The following is a 12,062-nucleotide window of genomic DNA, read 5'->3' as shown; positions in this document are numbered from 1 at the left end:
AATAGTTGTCCTCTTTTGGCTTCCTTTTTTGTTCTATTTCTTCGAGACTGACCCTCTGTCTTCCTCTCTACTGCTTTCTGTCACCTGCAGCAGCCTACTATTCTGTTCCCTGGAGTGGTTTGTCTTGTTGCCTCCCGCTGTCAGAATCATGGCACTGATGTCAGCTACCATTCTGGACTGCAAGCTCCATTCTTGCTTGGCCTTCCCTCCCTCCAGTTACATAGTGCATGCTGTGCCTGAAGAAGGGCCTAGGTTCAGTCCCTGACGAAAATAAATAGTTAAAAAGAAATGAAAAACAAATGGGACTAATGAAACTGATTTGAGGAGAAGTCTTATTTTCATCACAGCTTAGTTGGTGGTCCATAGGACTCAAGGGCCAGACCTGAAGCTTGGCTCACCAAGAGTCCGTTCACTTGCTTAGCAGAAATGAGTCAATAATTGGAACAAGTGTCATGCCACTGAAAGAAAGAAAGAAAGAAAGAAAGAAAGAAAGAAAGAAAGAAAGAAAGAACCAATAAAAACAAAAATGTGGAGGCACTCTGATTTTTATTGCTGCAACTGTATTGTATGTTAGTGGGGGTAGCTTAACCTTTCCTCTGTGCTCTTTTGCTGATCTTTGTCACCCCACCTCACAAAAAAGTGGCCTGTTACATAGACACAGGATATGGGAACCTGCTTTTTCCTCTCTTCCTATGGGGCAATCATGGAAGTAGGGAGTGGGGAGAGGAGGAGCAAAGAGGGGGTGTAGATCGGGAATATTCCAAGGATGTAAAGGGTCAAAACTGCTCTGATCAAAACTGATCCCTTCCCAAATTCCCACCAATGCTTTAAATTTAGAGCAAAAAGTAGAGATCTAATAGCAACAGAGCTTCCACATCATGTCTGCTTTGGCTCAATCAAAATAGTCACAGCAGTCGTGTTCAGTTTCTGATAGTATATTTAATAACATGCTACAACCATGTTGGTGACAAAAACAAACTCTAGGAAACCTCACATGAGCAAGACTCACAGTGTGTATGTATGTATGTATGTATGTATGTATGTATTACATTAGCTCCTAGCAACAAGATAATACAATCATTGTCATACATATAGTCACACACAATTTGATTTCCTGATCCGCGTATTAAATATTTACTTCTAATTATAAACTTATGGAGGAGCCAAACAAAACCTAATTTGCATTATTAATGATGCAAGAAATGCAAGATGGGGGACCTCTGGAGATTTGTAATAAAGAGGAAAATATTTTTGAGACTTACTCCATGTACGTATTTATTTTTATTTTAAAAGTGGAGTTAAAACTATCAAACTTATTTAATTAACCGAGATTTTGCTTATGAATTAGTTGTTTCTGTACCACTAAGAGGGGGGCGGTTGATGTCCGCCGGGGGGGGGGGGCGGAGGAGACTCCACATCTGAAATGAAGTAGAGACTACAAAGAGTCCATTTTCGGCTTCAGAGTCTCAAGGGGAAAATCAAAGACTTTCTTTCTTTCAGCGGTTTGGGAGGGGTGGGGGGATGATATTTTGAGATGTTGACAGCTGCCAAACTGCAAAAACAGTGAAGAAGTACCAAAATGAAATCTTTTTATCTTTGTGGATTTCTTTCAATATTTAAGCTCAGCTTTCTCCCCATCCCCAATATACAATTGTGATTTCTGCCATGTTAAGAATCTTTCTTTCTTTCTTTCTTTCCGTTACAAAGAGCAAATGACTTTTATCTTGTGTTGCCAAACAGAAACACCTTCTCCGACGACCTTGTTGCCTTTCTAACCGAACCAAGAAGTCAAACAGCACATGGGGTGTGGAAGCAACCATGCAAAAATAAGAATGTTCAACATTTTTAATGTATTTATTTATGTTTAAATGTCCTTCCTTCTTTCAATATCCCACCCTCGAAAGAGTCTTCTGAGTGAAGATGGAGGAGGGAAGAGAAACCCATTTCAGTTCTCATTTTAATGCAAACCCAACTAATTCACACACCCTCAAACTGCATATATAAGCTGAAGCACAGCTACCCTTTGAAATTCACAACTTCTTTGGATTTCGTGATGCACGATTCCAACTCACCCAAAACACGTGCTGAAATTTGGGGAGACTGTTCACAAAAACTATGTACACAGACCTGTACAGTTGTGGGCACACAAAAATGTGCACGAAACTGATGTTGAATTTTGGTCAGGACTTGTTTTTAAAAAAGCGTGATCCAACATGGAAATGTGGTCAGCTGACTGAAGACAGGAAGAATGAGAAATTGACAGTGGTGAAGGACCTTTTTGCATGTGAATGGTCCCAGGTTCAATCCCTGGTATCTCCAGGTAGGGCTAGGGAAGGATCCCTATTTGAGACCCTGGAGAGCCTCTGCCAGTCATTGTAGACATTTCTGAGTTCTTGGGTCAATGGGCTGACTTAATAAAATACAACTTACTGTGTTATATGCTTCTTACATAAATCAGACCTTTTATAAGGCATAAGATGAAATTGTATGGGGAAAAGCATGGGGGAAATGAAGAATTTTAACAAGAAGGATTTTGACATGCAAAAGTTGTCCTTTTAAACGCTGATTAAACAACGAGGTTTGATTTTGTTCTCTGATTTGGCTTTACTTATTGCTTCTTTCCCCAGAAACACTTCATTGCAATCTCTTTTAACAGCCAAGAGTGATCATCATCCCTACTTTTTTTATATATATACCTCCAGCATGTGCTTATATTTCATTTTTGCTCGCTAAGTGTATTTACAGCTAAAGATGAAAAGCGGAAGCATTAAAAGAGGGGGAGAAATGTGCCATGAAACATCTTCACTGTTCCCAGCAAAGTCAGCTCATGTTATTCTGTAGAATTATGGTTTTGTTGCAACTAAGATACTGGTGTTCAGATGATTTATCAATTGTCATTTGTGACTAAGCAACCCTTCCTTTTAAAAGGCAAAGCATTACTTGCTTAGTTACTCACCAGAGTGGAAATCATCTTAAAAGCGTGACTGATCTTCAGAAAGCTCTTTTGCTTTCTATTCTGTTCTGCTTTGTTTTAAAGAAAACCCTTAATGTAAGAACACATAAATCAAGCTGCTGGATCATGCCTGTGGACCATGCAGTCCAGCATCATGTTCTTACAGTGGCCTAGGGGGAACTAGCCAGAAGGACCTGAGTGCAACAGACCCCTCCCAACCCCTGCAGTTTTCAGCAAGTCCGCTCACCTTTTCTGGTGGGCAGCATTGTAGCCGGGTATCCAGGACTCGATAGGGATCCAGCGTGAGGTGGAGAATTGACGCCTCCCCATGTGTCGACCCAGTCACTGCACCAGTGCTAGGTGAGGCCACACCCAGTGTGGTCCCACTAGCCAATCAGCACTGGTAGTGGGCATGGCCACAGGAGATTTAACTGTGGCACGGCAGGGGGCGTTCAGAAACATACTGCCTCTGACAAAGGAGGTAATCCTTGTGTCGATTAGTAAAAGTGAAAATTCAGAATAGAGGCACATGAAGCAGAGCTCACCTAGTTTGGAAAGCCCCACCCAACAAAAATGGGGATGGTAATTGCAGGTGTTCACTTAGTTATCCCTTGTTTGGAACAGAAATAAATTCAGTGAATATAATAGGTATTTACTGTTGTTGTTACTATTGAAATGAATGCATTGGAATAATGTAATGGCAACATATTCTATTAAAATTACATAATTAACTGTGTAAGTTATAATTTTGCCACAGCGGACAGTGAGATAAATAACATAGTTTTTGTGTGGCAGAATGGAAATGGCGCTGCATGCGACGAATGAAGAGCAGAACAGAAAATGGTGCCTCCTTACTTTGCTGTAGATAAGATGGTGAAGATAATAAACAATAATGGGCTGTATTCAATGCTAGTATCCACTGAAATTAATGAACATGACTCACTTAGGACCATTAGCTTCAATGGGTCTATTCTGAGTAAAACTTAGCTGGCTACAATCCAATCAGTTCCACTTCCAAAATAAGACCAGGTAATTAGGAAATTCAAAACTCAGAAGAAATTCAGATGGAAAGGATTTTTGGAAGCACCTCACCTATCTCGGGAAGAAAATATTCCACCTGCCAGTCCAGTCAAGACATACCCATATATTTGAAACTGAGATTAAGAGCATTTTCCTAACAAGCATGGCTGTGTGTTGAATTCATAGAACATACAAAAAGAATGGTTGAGGGAGGCTAACTGATTATTTATTCATTTCGTTCAATGTTTTATACTCCTCCTTCCCCATATCAGAGCACATTAACACAACAGTCGCTTACAAACACAACATATAAACAGCAATATAAAGCAAAATGAAATGAAATCATACATCTATTATAAAAACAGCAATACTAAACAAACATCATCAGATTCCAAAGGCCTGGACTAATAAATATATATTTTATCTAAATATAGCTAATGTGGAGGGTTGTCATATCTCATAGGGACCCAGATCTGCCTTCCACGCTTACCATTTATAGTGGAATAGTTGCTGGGTTTTAAAAGATTTTTTGGCACGTTGCCACTTGACATCAGCCTCATCCAGCTAATATTCCAGAATTATGTGTTCAAACCTGCTTTTTCTTACGCCTGGAAAAAAATCCATCTTTTATGAATGATTTGGAATGGATCCTCAATATTTTCAGTTGTGTGGCATGTATACAAGCACCATCTTGGTTTTTGTGGAGGGGTGTGTGTTGAGGGGCCATGGTTTGGGAGATGTCTGTTTTTCAACTTCTTCCCTCTGATGAGTGTGAAAGCCACTTCTGAACTGGCGAGGAGGTGGGGTTGCGGGCCCACACCCTCCCCACAGCGGCGAGCGTTTGCTCGATTGGCGGTTAGGCATTGGTAGGGGTATTGTTATGCAAATGAGGGGGGAAGGAAGTGCCATCACCTTCCCCCAAAGCAAAGGGTGACCCCGGGGGAGATCCTAGTTGATGTACATCAGCAGGACTCCCCCTACTGGTGGTTAACCCTCACCGGTCTTCATGCAATCGGGCTGAAGCCGGTTAGCTGATAGGACCAATGCCTAAGCCAATATCGCTCAATTCCTGCAGTCAATAAAGTTGTGGCCATTTTCTGCCCATTAACCCTATATACCGTGTCCTGTGTCTTTATTTCTCATGGGGGGAGGGGGACTTGCCATGCAACTGTCAGTTTGCAAACTCCGTTCCGAGGCAAGATATGGCAGGTAGCGATGATGGCACTGAGTCAAAGTACTGCTCTTTATAGTAATCATTAAAATTTCACCGCAGTAACTAAGTTCACTATAGCTCAGGAAGACACATAGTCTGCTGGGATAGCTCAGCTGGTAGAGCATGAGGCTCTTAATCTCAGAGTAGTGGGTTCGAGCCCCACGTTGGGCAAAAGATTCCAGCATTACAGGTGGTAGGACTTGATGACCCTTATGGTCCATTCAAATTATACAGTTCTATGATTCCCTTCTAATCCCCTATACTCACACAGTATTCTGGAATGCAAGGCATTAAATACTGCTCCCTCCCCAAAGCTGTGAAAGGGCTGTCCCTGTGTGCATGCTCATAAGTCCAACATTTACTGGCTGGAGCTACATGAGGGTACATTATGGGTGTGACTACAGCCACGGAACCTTTCTCAATTTGGGGACAACCCACCATTAGTGCAGAAATCACATTTCTAATCACAGCAACATGTGAATAAAACTGCAGGCAATCAGCTACAAATTCAATGTTAAAAGCATCAGATCAAACAGCAACTATTCCAATATAAGGGTGAAAAAGACTTGAGTTGGATCACTGATCCATTTAGCTCAGTATTATCTAACTTACTGGTAACTGCTCTCCAGGATTTTAGTTAGGGTTCTTTCCCAGCCTACCTAGAGATTGCTGGGGATTGAACCTGTGACCTTCTGCATGGAAAGCAAGTCCTCTACAAATGACGTACGGTCCTTCTGTAGAAAGGGATTTAGTAAATGGGACACTGCCTGTGTGAATTCCATGTCTCATGTCACCATCTTGTGTCATTGTGCAGCCTTAAAACCAGATGTGACAGGGCAACCAGAAGCAACCAGAAGTGACAACATATGAGCAGATGCATCTCGAGCTTTTCCTTTGATTGAAGAAAGAATGGATAATGTTCAGTGGAACTACACTCAGAACCAGAACATTATTTATTAAATAGGGAGCTGGATTGCTCCTTCTCAAGATCAGGAAAACGGAACTGAAATGGAGCAGGATGGAATTTCTACACTGTGCTTTGCAAATGCAAAGCCTTATGTATTTATTTTTGTAATTACTCTGGCTAGGATTTTTCTTTTTCTTCCTGTTTTCTAAATCTATTCACAATCCTGTCAGACATTTGGTATTTTATGTGGCTTTCCTCACTTCACATTTTTCTCCCTGTGTTAGGTTTCCATTCAAAGACCAAATGCTTCACTCCCCCCCCCCCCCGCTGCTGTTAACACTTTTAGGATCAAACAAGCACTAATGTGTTTTCTCAAAAAATAATCATTAAGTGAACCCAGTATTTGGCTTCAAGTGACAGCTGAGTATTTGTGTTTCATTAATAAGTAATTTGCAATTAATTTACTAAGCCATTTCCAGCATTGTGATGTTTCCACTCCTTTAAAGTAGTAGAAATATTACTCGATTTTTGACATAGCTTCAGTGGAAGTTCCTAGAAGTATTCTTCCAGTTTGGTTTATGATGAGGGTTGCCCTGTTATACCATGAGAATTGACTTCTTTGCAGTATTGCTAAGAATTAAACCCACCCATTGAGCAGACAATTTTTACTTAGCAGAATTACCTGAGGCTTGTGAATGTTACGTAGACAGGACACCCTTGAATTATTTACAAAATGGTTAGATATAACAAATCTCCATCTAGCACATGTTTATTTAAATTATGCACTAACCTAAATTACATATTAACCCATGCTGCTTCAGCTCTTGGTTTCAAATCTCAATGACCTGGTTGTAACAAGAGTCAAGCACTTTAAAATTTGTAGTCTTAAGCACACTTTTTGGGGGGTAAGTCATGCCGAACTCACAAGAACTTTCTTCCAAAAAGCATGCTTATTTGGCTAAATAACTAATCAAATTAGTGTCGGTTGTGCTGCAGTTATTTAGCACTGATATGTAGGTATCAACAGCTGTCTGTATACTGTTATGAGTTTGTGGGTGCTAGACACCCCTAAATTCTTGCATCTAGTAGGAGTTAGAATTTAATCAATGCTTGGAGTATTAAGCCAGTGTGCATTAAACCAGACCCATGTGTTTTAAGTTGTGTGCTAGACACGATTAATATTTTAATTAAGCCAAGTGTTAAAAGCTAATTAAGCCTGACTAACCCCCTTGTGAGGGTGATGTGCCATTAAGAAGAACAAAGGACCAAGGGCCTAAGATGGCAAATGGATGGGGCTCCTCCCTCCCTTAACAGATACAATCAGAGAGATTGGTTGTGTAATGTGAACTAGAGAGAAAGAGGCAGAGCATGATGCTGGATCTCTGATTGGATCCTATCCTAGGCTGCACCTATGGAAGAAATAAGACCCCCTTGGTGTGTTGATGCAGTGAACCCCTCCATCGCAGGCTCAGGTTGTGTATATGTGTAAACAAACCATATACCATAAAGACAAACCATATACCATAAAGACATCACAAAAGGAAACATAGACCCTGGGTAAGATTGCCTGGAACCCTTGGAATCTTGTGTCACTCAGAGATTGGTGTGGCATGCAACAATACTGTTTAACAATAATCAGCTGTTTAACTCCAATTAGCTTTAGAGTTTAACTCTAATTAGCTTTATTGGGCAACTAGTGATGTTCAGCTGACAGGTATTGGCAGGTTAAAAAGCCTTTACCATCAGTAATCAACTTAAGATCATTGGTATTATTGCCCTGTTCAGTAATAAACTTGCTCAGTTTTAAAATTCAGCTTATTTGAGCTGATAGTTCTGGCCACCGCATTCTATAGTCTAAAGGAGTGACAGAAGTGTTCAGTTATGCATCATTCTGAGGCAACTTTCCAAACACCTGGATATATTTTTTGTTCACATCTCTTCCCTTACATCTGTACTGTATCATCAGTTTTATCATATTGGTTAGCTCAGTCCCCTCTACAGTCAATAGCAAACCACTATATTTGTGCTAATTCAAACCTACATATAAAGCTTGGGTCCTTCATCAGAGTGTCACATTTCCCAAGAAAGGAAAGAGTTCTTGTTGCTTCATCCTTGAACTTCCATTGGGAAAACACATTTGCCATAAATGAATCAAGGGATTTTAGGAGGAACTTTGAGTCTGGCATGCGAACAACTCTCTTGTGCCAATTAGGAGAAAATTAAATACCAAGACGTAGGCATTTAGAAATATTATATGTGCAATAAAATGGAAGAAGAGCCCCTTTCATATGCAATTATTGCTGTGAAGCAGTGATTATTTAGTTGAATTAAGAGTTAGGCTTTAAAGAATGATCCGTAGTACATGTGTAAACCAGGAAGGCAGTAGTGGACTTGTTTGCATTTATTCCTAGCATTCTGTTGCAGCAGCTATGGAAATTAGGGACAGACAGAAAATAACTGAAACAAGGAGGAAGGGGGGGGGGGAGGAGAGAGAAAGAGAGAGAAATTGAGTTCAACTGCTAAATATAGCCAGTTTCAACTGTGATATTTATACAAGAAAAGATAAACAGAGCAATGCCACAGATAATTCTATATGACTTGCACAGCAAATCAAAACACCACATCACCTTTTTTTCTGAACATCCTCCTGAGTCCCCTAGAATTAGTAACATACTCTGAAGTCCTATATTGTGGCAAGAACAGAACAAAAAAGAGATGCCAGCTGCGAAGTCAAAACATTACTAGATTAAATGTAACTCGTCCCCCATCTACCCGCAAAAGAACACATTATTTTACCTCATCAATATTTCTCTCTTGAATACTAAAAGTGGATTAAAAAAAGATACCATGCAGCTACGTGTATCATTTATTTATTGACTGATTTATTTAGGAGCAGCACAGGGGTTTTATTTTCCAAATCTGTAGAGTGGATAATTTGGGGGGGGGGAATAAAAGCAGCAAAACACGTAATGAAAGCCAGATATCTAAAGAAAAATATTATTATTACTTTTTTTTAAAAAAAAGCCCTATCCAAGCCTCTCCACAACTTACCCTTTTGAACTTGTGGGATGATCAAACAGCAATGTTCCAATCTAATGAATTTCTTACAGAGATGCTGGCTTCAGCGACAACTACTTTGGCCCAGAAAAGGAAGACAATACAGGATTTAAACCTCTTGTCGTATGCCATTTGGTGGAATTCCATTTCTTAGCTTCTTCCCCTACCAAATTGCAAATTTTGGCTTTCATTATTTGTTCTGCTGCTTTTATTTTTCTACATTATCTGCTCTCTATTTGAAAAATATGACATAGTCATAGATTGCCCTTCACCATACAGGCCCAGGGCAGATTACATACTAGGAATGGATGAATCCATCAATTTTGATTTCTCTAAGTCACTTATTTTTCCAATCTTAAGGTCAATTCTCCACATTCCCATGTCAGTTCCTGAATTTTTTTATTCTAAAAAAGTCCTCATTAAACTTCATCATTTTAGTGCTCGTTTCTCCTGATATACTATTCTTAGTAAGCATTCTCCCTAATATAATGCACTTTTGCACGTTATTATCACAGTTATATGCATTCTTGGGCACACTTTCTCCTCTTTTTCCAGGACACGTCCTCTTTTTCGTGAGTAGAGTCATCATAGTGATCCATAGTTAAAAGCAGAAGTCGGCAAATGTGTCCTCTTCTTTGCTCTTCAAAGTATGCCAACCCTATATGTACACATTTTTGAGCACACTGTTTTGATAGAGAACTGCACTGAAAAATTGGGAAAAGTGGGAATTTCAAAGGAGAGCTGTGGTTTGATTCTCATATTGGTTCAAGAAGTGTGAACTTAACTGACTTGGCCCCATCTGCCCTATACATTTAAAGCAGTATCAGACCACTTATGATGGCTTACCGCAAGGAACCCTGGGAGCTTTCATTGGTTAAGGGTTCTAAGATTCATTAGAAGGCCCCCACATTCCCCTCACAGAGCTAACAATGCCCAAAGCAGTTTAATAACCAGTCCCTCTTCCCAGGGAACTCTGAGAATTGTGGCTCTATGGTGGGAATAGCTGTCTCCTAACAATTATCACAACTCTTGACAAACTACACTTTCCAGGGTTATTTGGGGGAAGTCATAACTGGGGACTTTCTACCCCCATTCCCACATATACAACCATTATTCTGGCTCTTACAGTAGCACAACAGCCATTCCACTGGTTGTTTTTCAGAGAACCTATCTTTTTTTCAGACATGACCCTCATGCTTGAACACCAGGATGAGTCACAAAGGGCCAGCCCAATTTATGTAATGGTCATTGTATGGATTCAAAAAGATAAGAACTGCCAAGTGCTCTGTATCCTAAGCAGTACAATCAAAATTAGGAACAAGTGGGACCTGCAACAAAATGCCCTACTCCAGAGTACTCCATTCCCCATTCCCCTCAATTTCCACTTTTGTTCCCGAAAGAGTCAGTCAGCATTCTGTGGCTAATCAAGTGAGTGTCCTGTTGCCTGTTTAAAGCTGTCCCTCCCCCTTTTTGTTTGTTCGTGGGTGGGTGGGTTTTTTTGTATTTTGTATTTCTGCAAGCCTTCAGACTATTAATACCTTGCTTTCATGTGTGGTTGTGGTGTGTTTTGTTCTTGGCTAGGCGCTGTGGGTTAAACCACAGAACCTAGGACTTGCCGATCAGAAGGTCGGCGGTTTGAATCCCTGCAATGGTGTGAGCTCCCATTGCTCGGTCCCTGCTCCTGCCAACCTAGCAGTTCGAAAGCATGCCAGTGCAAGTAGATAAATAGGTACCACTCTGGCGGGAAGGTAAACGGTGTTTCCGTGCGCTGCTCTGGTTCACCAGAAATGGCTTAGCCATGCTGGCCACATGACCCGGAAGCTGTACGCCGGCTCCCTCGGCCAATAAAGCAAGATGAGCGCTGCAACCCCAGAGTTGGCCACAACTGGACCTAATGGCCAGGGGTCCCTTTACCTTTACCTAAGCATCAGCACTAAGGCCTGAACATCAGAAACAGAAGAGATGATGGTACTCATGAATGAAGAGTTTCTATGCTATGAGAATGCAGGTGCTGCAAAAACAAAAAAGAAAAAGGAAGTCTAAGAAGACATTGCTGACTTGAAATGAAGTTCTTGTACAGCATTCAAGAAATATACCAAATAACCTGCTGCTTTGGGTTGCTGCAAAACTGCCAAGATTGCCTCCTAAGTCCCACCCAAAAAGCAGCAGCCATTATAGTGAACATCTTTATGAAATCTGCAGCTTTAGCTCACCTAAGGGAATAGTGCTGGCTTCTTCTCCTCCCTCTATTCCCCCCCCCCCCATGTGATGGGTGTATTCATCTTCAAAGCACCTTACATATAAGTGGGGAGCCTCAGAAGCAGATCAGGAACAATTCAAAGACTTTTGCATGGCACAGGAGGGGGTCCCCCTTCAAAGTCACCCACTTGCATCTTACCAGAAAAAGAGCACAATTCAAAAACCCCAAAGGTCATCACACCACACTGGAGTGTGCGGTCTGATTTTCAGGTGACTCCAACTAAAAATAATGGATAGACTGGTGGCCAAGACCTCTGGCTATGTTCTTCCTCTTGCTCACACAGACAGTCTCTCTCTCACACACACATACACAGAATCTATACTTGGTAGAAGAAAAGCTATTAAAACTGGAGGCACAATGGCCCTGAGGCAATGTTCCTTCACAGTTGCACTGCCACCTTAGAGCATCTTTTCACCACAAAGACCAGGAAGCTGGAGTGCCATCATCCCAGAAAGCTGAAATGGCTTATTTTTGAGTGTACCAGGATGCAGAAATCACTCATTCCTCTACATATTTGTATAACATTTTTCTACAAAAATGTGTCGAAAGAAGTTCACAACTAGGATTCAGCAAAACTGTTAATTTTGGTTTCTTTCACTTTCCATCTTTCCAATCTTAAGTTCAGTTTTCCATTTTTATATTTCAGTTTATG

Source organism: Podarcis liolepis, assembly GCF_965112155.1.
Source record: "Podarcis liolepis genome assembly, chromosome: Z".
Lineage (NCBI taxonomy): Eukaryota > Metazoa > Chordata > Lepidosauria > Squamata > Lacertidae > Podarcis > Podarcis liolepis.
Note: the sequence above shows the minus strand (reverse complement) of the source record.